General features: G+C 32.9%; 1 protein-coding gene across 1 annotated transcript in view; it reads left to right on the top strand.

Moving 5' to 3' along the window:
* The window catches only part of LOC147032820 (uncharacterized), a 173,443-nt gene that overhangs the window by 128,224 nt on the left and 27,719 nt on the right, over positions 1 to 17,500 (top strand). The gene's annotated exons all lie outside the window — the stretch shown is intronic.

Genomic DNA, 17,500 nt, shown 5'->3' on the forward strand with positions numbered 1-17,500 from the left:
ATTGTATCTGAAAATACCGATTTTGCCACAACTTTGGGCGAAATTGTTGGCTTGATTGAAGACCTTGTGAGCGACCAAGACCCACAGAATGAGCTAGGCCTTGAGTGGGATGACTTTGGGGTTCCTTGGAGATCGACTACTTGTATGGAACTAAACCTTCAAGTTGATGAACTGGATTCAAACCTCTTATCTGTTGAGGTAAGATTTTATTTTGCTATTTTCAAAGTTTGATTGAGGCATACTGATTTAATAATTAAATCACTTAATTAATACATTATTATTTTCTCTCACAGGAAATTGTATCTGAAATACGAAATGAAAATACTGCTTTTGCTACAACTTGGGGCGAAATTGTTGGCTTGGTTGAAGACCTTATGAGCGACCAAGACCCACAGAAAGAGTTCGTCCTTGATGACCCAACCAGAGTTATACCTTGGAGACCAGCAAAGTCCTGAAAAAGGGTTTTGCAACAATAGTACTCATTGTGAGTTATCAAGACAATACCCCCTGAACAAGTTATACCTTGATAAGCTAGAATACAAGTTTTACCTTGGAGACTCACAATTTTCAGACATTTTGAAAAATGGAGTTTTCCTTGATGATCCACAGTTATACTATGTGAGATCTATCACTGAAACCCATAAAAATTGGAAAAATGGAGATTTCCTTGATGATCCACAGTTATACTATGTGAGATCTATCAATGAAACCCATCAAAATTGGAAAAATGGAGATTTCCTTGATGATCCACAGTTATACTATGTGAGATCTATCACTGAAACCCATAAAAATTGGAAAAATGGACATTTCCTTGATGATCCACAGTTATACTATGTGACATCTATCACTGAAACCCATAAAAATTGGAAAAATGGAGATTTCCTTGATGATCCACAGTTATACTATGTGAGATCTATCACTGAAACCCATAAAAATTGTAAAAATGGAGTTTTCCTTGATGATCCACAGTTATACTATGCGAGATCTATCACCGAAACCCACAATATTTCTGGAAATTGTGATTCTACCTTGGAGTCTTGGATAGATGGCTATATTTTTGGAGACTTGAAATGTCGGTTCTGGCTTGATAACTCACAATGTGATATGTATCTTGGAAACTCAACAGGAATGTGGTTATACCTTGGAGATTTGGAAAGTTGGGTTTATTTTGGAGACTTGAAATGCTACCACTCTTTGGGATGTAAACCTATCAAAAAAGTTCTTACTCCCCCTTTCTACGTCATCAAACCTGAAAGCCTTAAAAGACAGAATTGGAAGAAGAGAAAAAAAACATAAAAAATATATATTGTTAGTTCTGGGAAGAAAGTGCAGACTTACTCCCCCTTTCTACATCATCAAACCTGAAAGCCTGAAAAGACAGAATTGGAAAAAGAGAAAAAAAAAAAATCGAAAAAATATATATAGGTGGAAATCTCATTTTGAAAAAGACATTGTGTTGGGCGAGGGTTGGGGGGTTGGGGTTGAGATTTTGAATGTGAGGGTTGGGACACGGACACACACACACACACACACACACACACACACACACACACACACACACACACACACACACACACACACACACACACACACCAAACAAAAGTTAAGCCTTGACTATTCAGTTGAGGATTCTGTGTTTGGGGTTCACAGATCTAAGAACGTCCCCCTTCACACACATTATATACTATTATACACCTTGGACTTGGCCCTCGAGTGTCCACAACGGTGTATAGTAGGAGGGAGCGAAGCGCCAACCCATTGCTCCCATTGTACACACACACACACACACACACACACACACACACACACACACACACACACACACACACACACACACACACACACACACACACACACACACACACACACACACACACACACACACACACACATCAACAAACAAAAGTTAAGCCTTGACTATTCAGTTGAGGATTCTGTGTTTGGGATTCACAGATCTAAGAACGTCCCCCTTCACACACATTATATACTGTTATACACCTCGGACTTGGCCCTCGAGTGTCCACAACGGTGTATAGTCAGAGGGAGTGAAGGACCAACCCATTGCTCCCATGGGTATTATCTGCTTAGTTTTGTCTTTTGTAATTCCTGTGAATAAAATGAACCTAAAATCTCTTCCCCTTCTAAATCATATATCTTATAAGTCCAAGGAACCGTATCTATTACATAAGCAATTTTAAAAAGTTTGTTCGTCCATCGTTTAATATAACCTTTTTCAAAATGAGATTTCCACCTGTATATTCTTACGATATTACCAACTTTGAGCTTAGGTTTTCTGATATTAATCTCTTTTTCATATTTTAATTTTGTAAATGTTTCTGATGGTTTCATATTCGTTTAGGTGTGAATCATGCCATTATACTTATCCACAATATCCTGAATAAAAGATGACCATCGTTGTGAACCGAGTTCTGTGAATTTTTTATATAGTCTCTCTTTTAAGGTACGATTAAAACGTTCAACAACAACGGCCTTCCCTTCATTAAAGGTACTGTATAATGTAATACTGTTATTTTTTAGAAAATTCATAAATCTCTTGTTATAAAACTCTCTACCCTCATCAGTCCACAATTTTTTAGATTTTCTCTTACTTTTATTAAATATCTGTTGAAAGGCTAACATAAGAGTATAACCTGTTTTGTTTTTTAAAGGGACAACCCATGCGTATCGACTCCTCAAATCAATAACGGTTAAAGCATACTTGTACCCCTTATCATTATTGAGTTCAATCAAATCAGCGGACCAGATATAATCAACTTCCTTGGAATAAACCTTCCTTCTACGAAACTTTGTGAATATTGGTTAATGTAATTCATCAGCTAATTGCTCTTCAGTCTAAATGACATCATTAGAGCCTATAAGTTTTTTGAATTTCCAAGTCCAAGTTTCAATTTAGCACTGATCATCTTCTTCACGATGAACCGATCAACTTTTTCTCTCAAGGTTGGATTTTGTATCAGAGACAAATTATACAACATTTCTCTATCAGCTTCATGCTTTTCTTCCAAAGTTGTGGTATTCCCATAATCAATATCATGTCTCATGCACACTTCATCAACTCTATTGATGGGTTTACTCCATGATTTAGGATTGTCTGTCTCATCTCATCTTTCATCAAAGTTTGTGCCTGGACCACAGAAAGAATACCCTGGTAGATGTAATTCCCCGGGTATTCCAGTAGTTGTAAATTTACTTCCTGATAAAAACTTTTGCATATCTCCTCCAAGTTTGTGTTTGGAGATAAATTGATTTTCTTTGAACCACACATCGAACATATACCTTTTTGTATAACCCTGTTATTTTTACTTTTAATATATGAAATATTTTTCGTATTAGTTTTCTTTTTACATTTGAGACAATACCTCATTTATTTATGAGAAAAATTCCTGCAGAGTGCAAAAACCTTTTTAGTTTCCAACATGCACATTTGAATCTTAATTTTTAAAACATAAAGAATCCTTAGAAATGCCTTCACTCTCTCCTCCATTTATTTAAGAAAAAAATGAAAAACTTGAATTAAAATGAATACCTTGTCGATGTCAATAGTCTTGTCGAAAGTATTGCAAATAGACTTGTCAATTCTTCGTTTTCCTCCTCGGTGGGTTGAGTTATTTTCTGTTATACCCCCAATCTTTTTGAAATCTCACTGGTTTCCATATTTTGATATTCATACATTCTCTCTCTTTCCTCCCTCTCCTCCCTCTCTCTGCTCTCTTTCCTCCCTCTCTCTCTTCTCCCTCTCCTCCCTCTCTCTCTTCTCCCTCTCTTCCTTCTCTCTTTCCTCCTTTTCCTCCTCTTCCATCTCTTCTTCAACTCCTTCCTCATCCCTTACTATCCTTGAATCACTTACACCCCATAGAATATCATACATATATTCATCAGGATTTCTTGTTATTCCTGATTCCAAAATAATTTTTTTTACAACAGGAAACCAATAAAATTTCTTTTGAATTTCTAAAAGAGCCTTACCTTTTCTTAACCTTATAATTTTTTCATTATTTAACATTATAATTAAATCTAAAGTTGTCGGTTTATCAACATCAGCATAATGCCAATCTTTTATTGAAAATACCTCATTCTTATGTTGTAGAACATATTTATTAAAATACCGAATACCCTTTTCTTGAAGGTATGCTTGGACACAGAAATGATAATTTTCTTGAAGCCTTCTTGCTGTCATTTTTGTATCAGAAATATATGACAGATTAATATAATGACAGGAATCACCTCCCCATCTTCCCATAGATAAATCAGTTTGTATTTCCTTACTTATTATATATTATCCTGTTTTTTCTGTTTTCATGATATAAACTAGGGCAAAACCATAATTATATTTACCCTCATTAAATTCTTTTATTTGTTGTTTACTAATCGTGGCTCCACAAAACTCATTCTCTATAGTCTATACCAAGTGGATAATATTCTTCCTTACGAGACTGATTTAATTGTTCCAGGTCTTTTAGGTCAATTTTAAATGACCAATTATACCCTAAATCATTCATATCATACCCCCATTGTAATATTCTCATAGAAACGATACGCCATTCTTTATAAAAATTTCTTGTAATTCAAACTGTGAATTCTGTATGACCTGGAGATAAAATCAACACTTCTCTATCTTTGGAATACACGGCCGGTTTATTTAGGGATATATATTGTGATAAATCGCTTAATCTCACCAAGTCATTCGCGTCAGTCAGGCTTGGATCATTTTTAAATTATAAGCATTTTTCATATTAATATTTTTGGTTATATTATATTTATGTCGTTCAGCCTGTGCCTTTGTGTAATAATTTGATAAATTAATATCCAGTTTTTGGGATACACCAAAGATAGAACCATCTTCACCAACATAAGCCATTTATATTAGATTAAAAATAATGTCATAATTTTTTATATTTTTGTTGAGTTGAAATAACACATATAGACATAATTGACCACAACACTTGGAATTTAATTCTTGGACTTGAATTGCTTGATAAACACCATTCTGTCAGAATTTTATGACTTCAACAGGTGGTGGAAGACCAAAACTATCAAAATAATATTTGTCTTGACTATTAAAAATACAAACCCAGTGAGAACCGTTCCCATTATTATCTTCTAAGTTCATAATAATATTCTTTGTATGTTTCGGCACATTTGTTAATTCATCTCTCATACAAATAACCACATGATGAATTTTTAATTTCTTACAATATTTGACAAGTTGTAAATTTGATGTTGTATTCTTTCCAAATTCTTTAAACCACTCATCAATGCTCATTTATTTATTAGAAAGATATAATCCATTACCTCTTTTAATTAATTTTACATCTGCTTGTGCGATAGAAGAAAGCATATCTCCAACTAACAATATCACTTTATCAGGCAGACCTTCAAGTTTTTCAGCAAAATCTACAATTACACCACTTCCACTAATTTGTTTCTCCAACTCTTTGTTATGTCTTTCCAATTCTTTTTGAGCCTGGAGTTGAGCCTTCCTTTCGTTGGCAGTTTTCAGCGCTGTTGAAATACCACCCGTCAATGCTCCAACCGCACTTAAACCAGCAAATAAAGGAATTAGAAAGGGGAGAAATCCTCCACTCGTCTCTCTTATTGAATATTTTTTCAACATTGGTTTTGTCATTTTAATTTTAAGTGAGCCAGTATCATTCAAGATTTTAACCTGTTCTCTTGTGAGCAAAACATCAATTCTTACTGCTGCTTTTCTCTGAACTGTATTAACGTTAATCGTACAAGGCTTTTGATTTTGAACACAAGATGATAGTTTATGAACATTGATTTGATTAACATATACACCAGTTGGTACTTTGCCACTCATTTATTTAACAAAAAGTTATGTGAGACTAATCATAACACCATTATTTGTATTAATCTGCAATTCCGTTTCTTCCAAAAGCAAACAATATGTATCAACTTCTTCACTCTCTCCTCTTTCAATGTATAGGGAAGTATCCACTCGATTAGACTTTATAGTTTCCTTTTGAGCACTCAGGTCAAATGCATAGATTGTATACAAACTTTTAAATGCTGTCATATCCAAAATAGGTTCTTTATTTCCATTACTTTCACACACCTTTTGGTAAGACTTGTATGCTTCAGCAAAATCATTTTTTCCCAATTAATTTCCAATCTATCTCGTGGATAAAATGTTCCATCGAGAGAAACGCGAAGTTGTTTCACCTTAGCATTATCACTCAATGCATTATTCTTATCAGTCGCAGTATCACCATCTGGCTTTTGAAAAATGATCCACAGATATTGTGGCTTTCCTTCCAGAACACCCAAATTCCACGTGTAAGTGGTTTGGTTTAGTTTCACGTGTTGACATCTTCTTTTGAGGTATGATACACTGAGTGGTTTCTTTGAGTTCAGTCTTCTATTCAACATCTCTTCTGTTTTAAGATTCGGAGTATATTCACTGATATACCAACTCATTTCCTCAATTACAAATTTATTCTGATCACCTAGCATTTTTCTTATCAAAAAGCACTAGCAACACCAAAAAGTAATCTATTTTCATTATCATTCCTTTGTAGTTGAAATCTAATTTAAAGACCATACAAAACTTTATCATGATCACAAAATCCAAATATACCTTTAAGAGGAACTGCCACAGTAAAACTATTAACTGCTTTTGTATCATCAGTATACGTTCCTTTCCTTTGAGTATATCCAGGGTCTGTGGTTGTTCCCATTGACATATCGGGAATAAAACCTTCGACAGCCCCCTTTCCCATTCTATCACTAAATGTATATAGTGTAAATTTCATCATTTCAGATACAGCAAAGACATAATCAACCGCTTCAACTTCTTGTGTTCCAATGTACAAACGCACACTATCAAACATTTTCCAGAAGAAATCATTTACGAGTGTAGCGTTTGTGTTATTCCCAGCCTTAGTGAATTTAAATTTACACAACAAGAAACTTTCGGATAGATTCAAATAGGTTTGTTGATTATTTATTTCAAAACCTTTTGTACCATTTGCATTGCAGTCTGTTCCAGTAATTCCAGTTCCAGTTCCAGTCAATTATCCCATCCCCTCTAAATTGATGTCCAACACCCCTTTGTCTCTTAGGTTTATAGTATCCTCTACCAAGATACATACCTTCACCCTTGTAATATGGGGAAAGGAACATCCCTTCCCCTGTAATTATGTAAAATTTTCCCAAGTCGTGTTTCCTCACAATAACCATCGTATTTATTTATTTATTGGAAAACTTCACGTAGGTGAATTCTGATGGATATAACTTCCCCATTAAAAGAAAACATACGATTATCTTGGTCGGTTATCCTAAAATTTACTCTGTGTATGTTTTTTCCTGACTCAGGGAGATAAACCAAATTTTTGGGTTCCATATTGCATTTATAACCAATTGGGGTTGAGTATGCACTGAATGAAAATATTGTATTTGTTTTTATTCCATCATTATAAGCACCATCAATCAAATCACAGTGAATTAATACCGAGTTTATTCCTGAGGATATTTGAATGACATTATCACTGTAAAACGTCCCATTAGTTTCATTCTTTTTGAGGAGAAACCCAATAACTCTCTAAATGAATTATCAATTGTGAAATCAACCTTATAGTTATTTTTAAACTTTAAACGTTGATTTTGAAGTATGTTTTTGAATGTCTATAACAATATTTTTTGTTTAATCACCCTGTTCTTTCATAAGACGAGCAATTTCAGAAGATATTTGAGAAATCTCATGTGCTCCGGGTGAGACTGCTATCGTTTTGTATCCACTTCCGGGATTATAACTAAACTAGTCATTTTTATCAGTTATATTAAATAAGGTATTATAAGTTTCCATGGACAATAAAGATGCCTCATATTCTTTTCTTGGGTCAAGTTGTAGTGGGTATGGGAATGAAGATGTGTGGTCGCTTGTTGTGAAATTAAAACTCAGGATTGTGCCTCTCATCTTATTTAATGAGATAAAATGTCTTTATATTGAGATTTATTAATTATTTTCATGTTCATCAACTGGTTGAAAATGGTTGATGCTCATTAAAACAATTGTTATTTCCAGCCTTCTTACTACCGAACAACAATAACAGTCTATTAAGTAATTGTGATGGCTCATTTGGAAGAAAACTAATACCTGAACCAAGAATACTTAAAGCCTGAATAATGTGTTTCTCCTTCTCATTTTTCCTACTTTTACCAGAAATACTAACCCTATAATTAAGAGTGTTCAGCAGATCAATGTATACTCTATCATCATTATTTTTCATATCCAATGGTTTATCAATATACTTTGATTCATCCCTCACAGTTGAACCTTGTCTTCCGTCTTTTGTGAGAAGAAACATTAATTTTGGAGTTAGTTTAACAGGGGTTGAGCAGAACCCAAGAACTTTAATTCATCATTAAATATCAATACCTTTTCTTGAACAAGATGAAATATTGCTGGTTGTTCTGTTGAAATGAGTCCTGCTTTGGTTTTTGAATCCGCTGAATATTCATTGTTTTGAAGAGCATTCACAATATAATCAGCGGGTCGATTAATCTCTTCCAGTTGTTGAAATAAACCTTCATCATCATATTCTAATTCTCATAAATGCTCTAATTCTTCCTCCGTCATTTGGTCAAAATCTTTTAACATTTGAAGTTTTTTAGGAGTATATTCTACTGTGGGAACTGTGGAAACATCTTTTATTTTTTCTTGGGAAGTTTTTAAAAGTGGTTTAAAATTTTTCTCTTGTTTTCTTTGAAATGCTTCTTCGCCCGTTAGTTTCTGTCTGCGTTTCTTCTTTTTGTCTTCCTGTTGTTTTACAACTATTGAAAGCAACTCTTGATGTTCCTTAAATCTTCTTGCTCTTTCTTTCGCATCCATTTATTTATTGGAAAATATCATTTAATGAATTGTAAAGATCAACAGGGAAATTTTCCTTTTCTTCATCATTCAAGTAGATGTGTTCAAATAAATCCTTTTCTTTAAATATTTCATCAAATTCTTTATTAACATTAATACGAGTTGTAATTTCTTCTTCACTAATACTTGCATCTCTGCTTTTCATACGTTTGCGTTGAGTTTCTTCATCAACATCAAAACCGAATGATAAAATCTTCACTCCGCTCAGATGTTTAATAATTTGTCTCGTTCCTTCTGGATTAGTTTCTAATATCCCAAGACCACCAGATTTTAGTTTCCTTAACTCACTCTTACAATGTGAATATTTTGTTGTACCAAGAGAAACCTCCTCAAATATTTGACCTTCATTCCTCAATCGCATATGTTCCTCCACTGAAATATAGTGATAATCTTCACCTTTTGCTTCTCAAGGTCTTATTGCTCTAGTTGTTGTTGATACAATGCGTATCACGGGGTGTTTTTTAAGTAAATTTACAATATTCTCATTGTACTACATAAGAACCTTGATTTATGAAAGTTTTTTTTCCAGAAGCAGATTTACCCACATGATTTATAATAATAGTTGTCATTTATATATGTAATTGTTTATAAAACAAAAAATATATCCATAAATATCTCATCTTGTTTCACAACAATATATTTATAGTTTTCAGTCGTGTGCTTCATGTAATCCCCAAATTCCTTTTTACTACATGATGTAGAACAATTATCTCTCCAAAATTATTTATATCTATTGAATTTAACTTGAATAAAATAAAAGTATTAGCATTGTTTCTGATGGAACGACGAGGAAATTGAAAGTACGATTGACTAAGATAAATACAATTACAAGAAGAATGTCTCCCTCTTGTGTAGTAGCTGTCCATTACCGTTTGGTTTCTCTCATTACCACAATCATCAAAGATAACGTGGTTCTTTTTGATTTATCCAAATCTTGGGGAGACGGTATATCATCCGTATTATCACAAAGAATACAAGTTATCGGTTTTGATTTCTTTTTACATCTCTGTGTATCACAAAATAGTTGAATTATATCTTCAATGTTATAATCATTTTGGTTTTTTTTGAAGTTTAAATAAACCGATTATATCTTCTTTTTGAAGACCAGCATTAAAACCTTGTGAGAGTAGTTGATACTCTGGTTGAAAACTCGACTTTGTAAAAATTATTAAATTGTCATAATCTAAAAAGTTGGGAGTCAGGAGCATCTTCAAAAGTAAGCAGGTTTTTCCACATCTGCTTGAACCAACTATGAGACATCCTAATGAATTTGGAAGATTTTTATGATTGTTAAATTTTATTTTATTTTCCCAAATGGGTAAAAAATCATTCATTTATATATTTGGAAAACAGGTTATTTAATTTATTATTGGCTTTTTTAGAAACTCTATATTTTATCCTAAGTTCAGGTTTAATTTCAAGATAATCCAGTATTTTATTTATGCAATATCTTGTGTTGATAGTTCCCTGAAAATCACATCCATGAATAATATATAACAATCCTTTGAACATTTCTCTAATACATTCAGTTTCTTCCCTTGTAAGGAAAGGTGTGTTATCACCCTCATAATTTACATTCATTTCTCTAATCAATCTTGTAAAGTAATTCATTTTTGGTGTAAATCTAAAAGAATTATTTTACTTTTTAAATTTTTTATTATCATTAATTAGAAGATAATCACAGAATATACATTGCTTATAGGCTTTTGACTCTGTGTTTAATCACCATCTTTCACACGCAGGACAATTCTCAAATTTGTCATATGGAGAATCAGGGAAGTCGAGCATATTTATGAAGTAAAACTTTACTTAAACTGAAATTCATCTATATTTTCAGTTGCATATTGACTCATATTTAATAATATTACCATCGATATCTATATACTTTTTTTCATTCCCAGATTCAACTCCAACATTTTTTATATTAAAGGTAATTTAAAAATGATCCTTTACTATTGAACAAAATGTCATTTCACCTGACATATTAACATCCTTTATTTCATCAGGATTTACATCTTTCGGGTTGTTGAAAAAAATACAAATTTCTCCTTGCATATTACAGATGGTCTTATCTTTTCTTTCTAAAGCTTCATCCATAAGGTTTTTGTTTTTTGATCTTTTTCTTGTTTCATTGCTTTTTCTAGTTTTGAATATATTACCAGAAGGAGAGGAGAAACTTTTGTTAGAGATACTTTAATTGATGTTCTACCAGGTATACTAAAAGCCCTTCCACTGAAGGAAATTGAAGAACTCATTTATCCACCATAATTGTTTTTATCCAATAGTTGTGATATTTATCTTTGTTCAATTTTACATCCTTGACATATTTCTCAGTATCTTTTACAAATGAAGAGATTGATTGAAACTTGTCTTTTGTGTCTTGAAACATTGTATTTATGAAGTGAAAAAAGTTGGAGGATAAAATGGTTTTAAGCACAGATTCACCGATAAATTCAACGAAATTTTCATCAAGAAAATTTTAGTTTAAGCAAAGTTTTATTATATAAATATGGTGAATACAACGTACTGCGATGTTTGCAATCACGAATATAAATATTATAAAAAACAACTTCAAACCAACAAACATACATTTAATTAAATCTATTTCATCAAATATCTCCTCTTGAGTTGGAAAAAAAAAACATTGTGATATCTGCTCAAAGGATGTTTTGAAGAGTAGTTATAATAGACATCTTCAATCACAAAAACAAAAGAAAATGAGTTTAAAGTGAAGGGAGACTATTATATTGAAAACACTGATGGGGCATTTAAAGGGCATATAAAAATAAGGATTTTTCAATTTGGAGAACCCGGTCCATCATCAGTAGCTGAATCAATTGAAATAGTGAAACCTGATGTTGAAAAAGTTATTAGAAAGACATGAAAAGAATTGAAAACTTTAAAGTTTAATATGGGAGTGAAAATGAATATGAAAAGACAAGATGAAGAACAAACTCCTTATATGAGAACAGATCTTCATTTTATAACATCATTTCAAGATTTTTTGAATAGTGGGGTTTATGAAGAACTATCAAGACAAGAGGAGGATGTTGATAATACAGTGGTAGGAAGTGGATTCATATTTTAAACATCATCTTTTTAGATATACACATTCTAAAATCAAACCCTCTTAAAGCTTCTTCTTATATTGAATTACCAAAAGAAATAAAACTAAAGAAGGCAATTGTTAATATTAAGAACAATGATAATAAATGTTTTCTCTGGTCTGTTCTTGCTCACTTACATCCACCAAATTGTAATTCAGAAAGAGTAGAACAATATATGAAATATGAGAGCACCTTGGACATTAAAGATTTTAAATTCCCAATGCCACTAACAGATATTCATAAATTTGAGAAAAAGAATAATCTTTCTATTAATGTATATGGATTAACGGATACAAACAAAGTTCAAATATTAAAAATTTCAAACTATAAAAATGAAGAAACACACATTGATCTTTTATATTTTAGTGTTGGAAAGAATTCACATTACACATACATCAATAATTTATCAAGATTAATCTCTTCTCAGGTATTCAGAACAGCAAACAAAATATATCTTTGTAAGCGATGTCTTAATTCATTTCAAACAAAAGAACGATTAGAACAACATTCAAAATATTGTAGTTATCAGAAATCAGCTGTAATTACAATGCCTAAACCTGGTAAAAAGATTTATTTTGAAGATTATAATAAATCTATCATGCACCCATTTGTGATTTCTGCTGATTTTGAATGTATCCTAAAAAAGATAAATGCTGCTTCTCCAAATCCAAAAGAATCACATACAAATAAATATCAAAAACATATTCCTTGTGGTTTCTGTTATTATATCAAATCATCTGTTGGAGAAAAGTATAATGAACTTGAACATTATAGTGGAAAAAAAGCTTCACAAGAGTTTGTAAAATGATTAGAAAAGGATTGTATAAGACTAACTAAATTTATGAAAGAAACAAATGAACTGATGAAATTAACCAAAGAAGAAAAATTAGAATTTAGAAAGAACAATATCTGTCATATTTGTGAGGGGGAAATTGAGGAGTCTAAAGTTAGGGATCATTGTCATCTTACTGGTAAACATAGAGGTCCCGCTCATTCCTGTTGTAATCTTAATTATAAATTTCCTTCTTTTATTCCAGTCTTTCTTCACAACAGCGCCAACTATGATACACATCTCTTTATAAATGAACTTTCAAAAACACCGGGGAATATTTTTGCCATAACAAACACAAGTCAAAAGTATATTTCATTTACAAAAATGATACTCACAAAACCTTTAACTCGTATTAGGTTTCTAGATTCTTACAAGTTTATGGGAACACCACTCGCCTACCTCGCATCAAATCTAAGCTCCACAGGGTCTTTTCCAAATCTTAATTCATTCTTTCCAAAAGAGGAAATTCTAACTAAAGAGGAAATTCAGATTAAAGAGAGAATTCAAAATAAAGAGGAAATTCTAATTAATGAGGAAATCTCACACACACACACACACACACACACACACACACACACACACACACACACACACACACACACACACACACACACACACACACACACACTCACACACACACACACACATACACACACACACACACACACACACACACACACACACACACACACACACACACACACACACACAGGCCATTTTCCCCGCTAAAGCGGGGGTTAGCCTTATGGCCCCATGACAATCTTCTCCACTTTACCCTGTTTTCTGCATCTCCCCTTCTTAATCCCCTTGCCCACATTTCCTCTTCCACCACATTTAGCCAAGTTTTTCTCGGTCTTCCCCATCCTATACTTCCGACTTCACTCATTTCCAACACTCCTCTCACCCAGTCACTTTCATCCTTCCTCAACACATGACCCAACCATCTCAACCTGTTTCTCTTCACAACCTCCATCACAGACTCTATTCCCATCATCTTCCGCAAGTCATCATTTGTCTTCCTCTCTCTCAACGATACTCCACACATCCACCGAACCATTCACATTTCCACCCTTTCCAGCCTTTGTTGCTGCTCCATGTTCAGTACCCATGTCTCACTCCCATAAATCATCGTACTCCTCACACATGAAGCATACACCTTTCCCTTCAGCTTCAACGACACTCCCCTCTTTGTTATCACGCCACTCAGTTCCCAAAACTTCTTCCATGCACATCTCACTCTAGCAACCGTCGAAGAGTCTAATCCACCTTCTCCATTCAGCATGTCTCCGAGATAGCAAAATGTTTTCACCCCTTCCAGCTTCACACCATCTCCAAGATCCAACTCAACAATTCCTTCATCTGCTGCTCCCTCTATGCACACCTTACACTTGAATGTAGCTGCCACACTGGTTAATGACGCCAGGGAACCAGTTCTGGCGCACAAAAGGGGTATATGGTAAATGGTTAAGTGATTATCATAAAAGTTTTAATGTTAAAGGCAAATCAACACAAAAGTTATAAAGAAAATTCAAACAATGAATGAAATTCTAACTAAAGAGGAAATTCTGATTAAAGATGAAATTCTGATTAAAGAGGGAATTCTAACGAGAGGGGAAATTCAAACAAGGAATGAAATTCAAAGTAAAGAGAAAATTCTTACAAGTAAGGGAATTTATCCTTATGATTATATGGATTCATTCATGAGATTTAAAGAAACACAACTTCCTTCAAAAGAAAGTTTTTATAATAACCTTTATGAAGAAGAGATAAGTGATAAGGAATATAAACAAGCACAAGAAATATGGAAAATATTTAAGATAAAGAACCTTGGAGAATATCATGATTTGTATCTAAAAACAGATGTTTCATTGCTAGCTGATGTGTTTGAAGCTTTTAAATCACTCTGTCATAATAAAAATTGTTATGGATTAGATCCTGCCCACTATTTCATAGCTCCTTGGTTGAGCTTGGAGTGCAATGTTGAAAATGACAAAACAAGATATAGATTTAATCAGTGATGTAGATATGCTTTTGATGATTGAGAAGTCTAAGAGAGGTGGAATATCACAAGTATGTTCAAAAAGATATGCTAAAGCAAATAATAGATATCTTCCAAATTATGATAGTGAAAAAGATAGTAATTATTTGATGTATTTTGATGCTAATAATTTGTATGGATGGGCAATGTCTCAATCTCTGCCTTGTGGTAAATTAGAGTGGGTGGAAGAAAAGGATTATGAAAAGGCTTTGATGAATATTGTTATTACTTCTCAAGAGGAATTGAATGAGGAAGAAGAAAGTTATTATTTTGAAGTTGATTTGAGGTACCCAAGTGATCTTCATAATAAGCATAAAGACCTTCCTTTTGCATGTGAGAAAGAAACCCCAAAGAAAGAATGGTTAAGTGATTATCATAAAAGTTTTAATGTTAAAGGCAAATAAACACAAAAGTTATTAACAACATTCTATGATAAAGAGGGATATGTTTTGCATCAGAGAAGCTTCAAACAGTTTTTGAGAGAAGGATTGAGAGTAGCTAAAATTCATAGAGTTTTAAAATTTAAACAAAGTCCTTGGATGAAAAAGTATATTAAATTCAATACAGATATGAGAACAAATACAAAGGTAAAATTTGAAGGGAAATTCTTTCAATTGATGAATAATGCTGTCTTTGGAAAGACAATGGAGAATGTTAGAAACAGGCAAAACATTAGATTTGCAACATCTTGGAAAGAAGCTTCGAGATTGATAAATAAACCAAGTTTTAAGAGAGAAGAGGTTTTTTCAGAGAACTTTTCTGCTATTCATATGGAAAAGGAAAGTATTGTAATGGATAAACCAATTTATATTGGAACAGCAGTTCTTGATTTATCAAAGATATTGATGTATGATTATTTGTATAATGGCTTAAAGAAAGAGTATGGTGAAAATGTTTCATTGTTGTAGATGGACACTGATAGTTTTATCCTCGTTTTTAAAACTGATGATGTTTATAAAGATATGAAGAAAAATATTGGAGTATATGATACAAGTAATTTTAGTAAGAAGAGTGAGTTATTTTCCAAAAATAATGAAAAGGTTATTGGTAAGTTTAAGGATGAGTTGGGTGGAAAAGTAATGAGTGAGTTTATTGGATTGAGAGCAAAGGCATATGCTTATAAGTATGGTGATAAGGTTAAAGGGAATAAAGAAATATGTAATAAAGAAATCAATAACTTTTAGAAATTATTATAATTGTTTGATGAATAAGAAAGAAGAATATAGGAAAAATGAATACAATAAGAAGTTATAAAAAATAACATATATAGTGAAGAGGTAAATAAAAAGGCATGAGGAGCTTTGATGATAAGAGATTTATTTTCGATAATGGAATAGATTGTGTTCCATATGGATATTGTATGATAGAGTGTATAAATAGATTGTGTTTTAACGATGGGAAGATGGGTTAGGGTTTTTTAAGGGCTACTGCCGTGTTTTCTCACAATATATAAATGGTGAAACCAAGTATTAATCAAACTAAAGAGTGGAGAAAATCTCAGTCTTGGTATATAAATGGAAAACATAATGAATGTGAAAAATATCAAATAAGACTTATTGAAAAAATAACAAAAACAAAGGTAAATAAAACAAATAAGTGAATAAATTTAAAAACTAGTAAATTAGAGGATGTAAAGAAAAAAATAAATATCCTTGAATGGACTGAAAACTTTGATGGTTATCAATTGAACAATGAAAAAACAATTTACTATAATCTCAAAATGATATGTGGCTCAGGAGGTGGTCAACCAAGAGCATGAAGAGAAGTTTATCATTTCGTAATGGCACAAAAGGGGTATCTTAAAAAATATAAAGATTCAAATGTTTTGTTTTTAAATATTTTAGATGGGGATTATTGTGCAAAGAAAATTAAACTATTGAAGGAATTTGAGAATGAACAAATCTTTATAGGTTCAATGAGTGAGCTAAACAATATGCATTGGTTATTTGAAAAAGAGTGTCCCGAGGCTTACATGTTTCAGATATTTCTTCAGAATCGCCTTTAACAAATCACATTACCACTTTACTACTTGAACAAATCTTTATCTTATTGCATTGGTTATTTGAAAAAAAAGTGTCCCTTGGTTAAAAGGGGAGACAAATAAATATACCTTGGGATAAAAAGGAGGTTTACTTTTTAGGGAAAAAAAAAAAATATGAATCGCTGAAAATCCCCCATTCATTTACATGGGGAAAAGTGAGCCAGAATCAGTATATTCACCCTACATATTGTGACGTCCACGGGACTTGAACAGTCCCGCCAACGTAGAATGAGCCGAAACGATGGAGGCGGTTTATTTATTTATAACCCAAAGATGGCGGTTCTAATCGCTCGACCGCAAACGGGACGAGGAAGGTGGCACGAGTCGCTTTTCACTGAGTTGATAACGTTTATTCGTTTTTATTATTAACCAGAAACAACAAGACTCGGCAAGAAGAGGGATCCGGGGCGATTCGACGGGATGGTGTGGGATCGGGCGTGGGGAAAACACAGACAATTCCAATGAAAAGACAAATCTCAAACCCTCTAAGGCGCCAGGTACACACACACACACACACACACACACACACACACACACACACACACACACACACACACACACACACACACAC

This window comes from Eptatretus burgeri, chromosome 2 (assembly GCF_056783735.1).
Source record: "Eptatretus burgeri isolate ZD-2024b chromosome 2, Ebu_testis_v1, whole genome shotgun sequence".
NCBI lineage: Eukaryota > Metazoa > Chordata > Myxini > Myxiniformes > Myxinidae > Eptatretus > Eptatretus burgeri.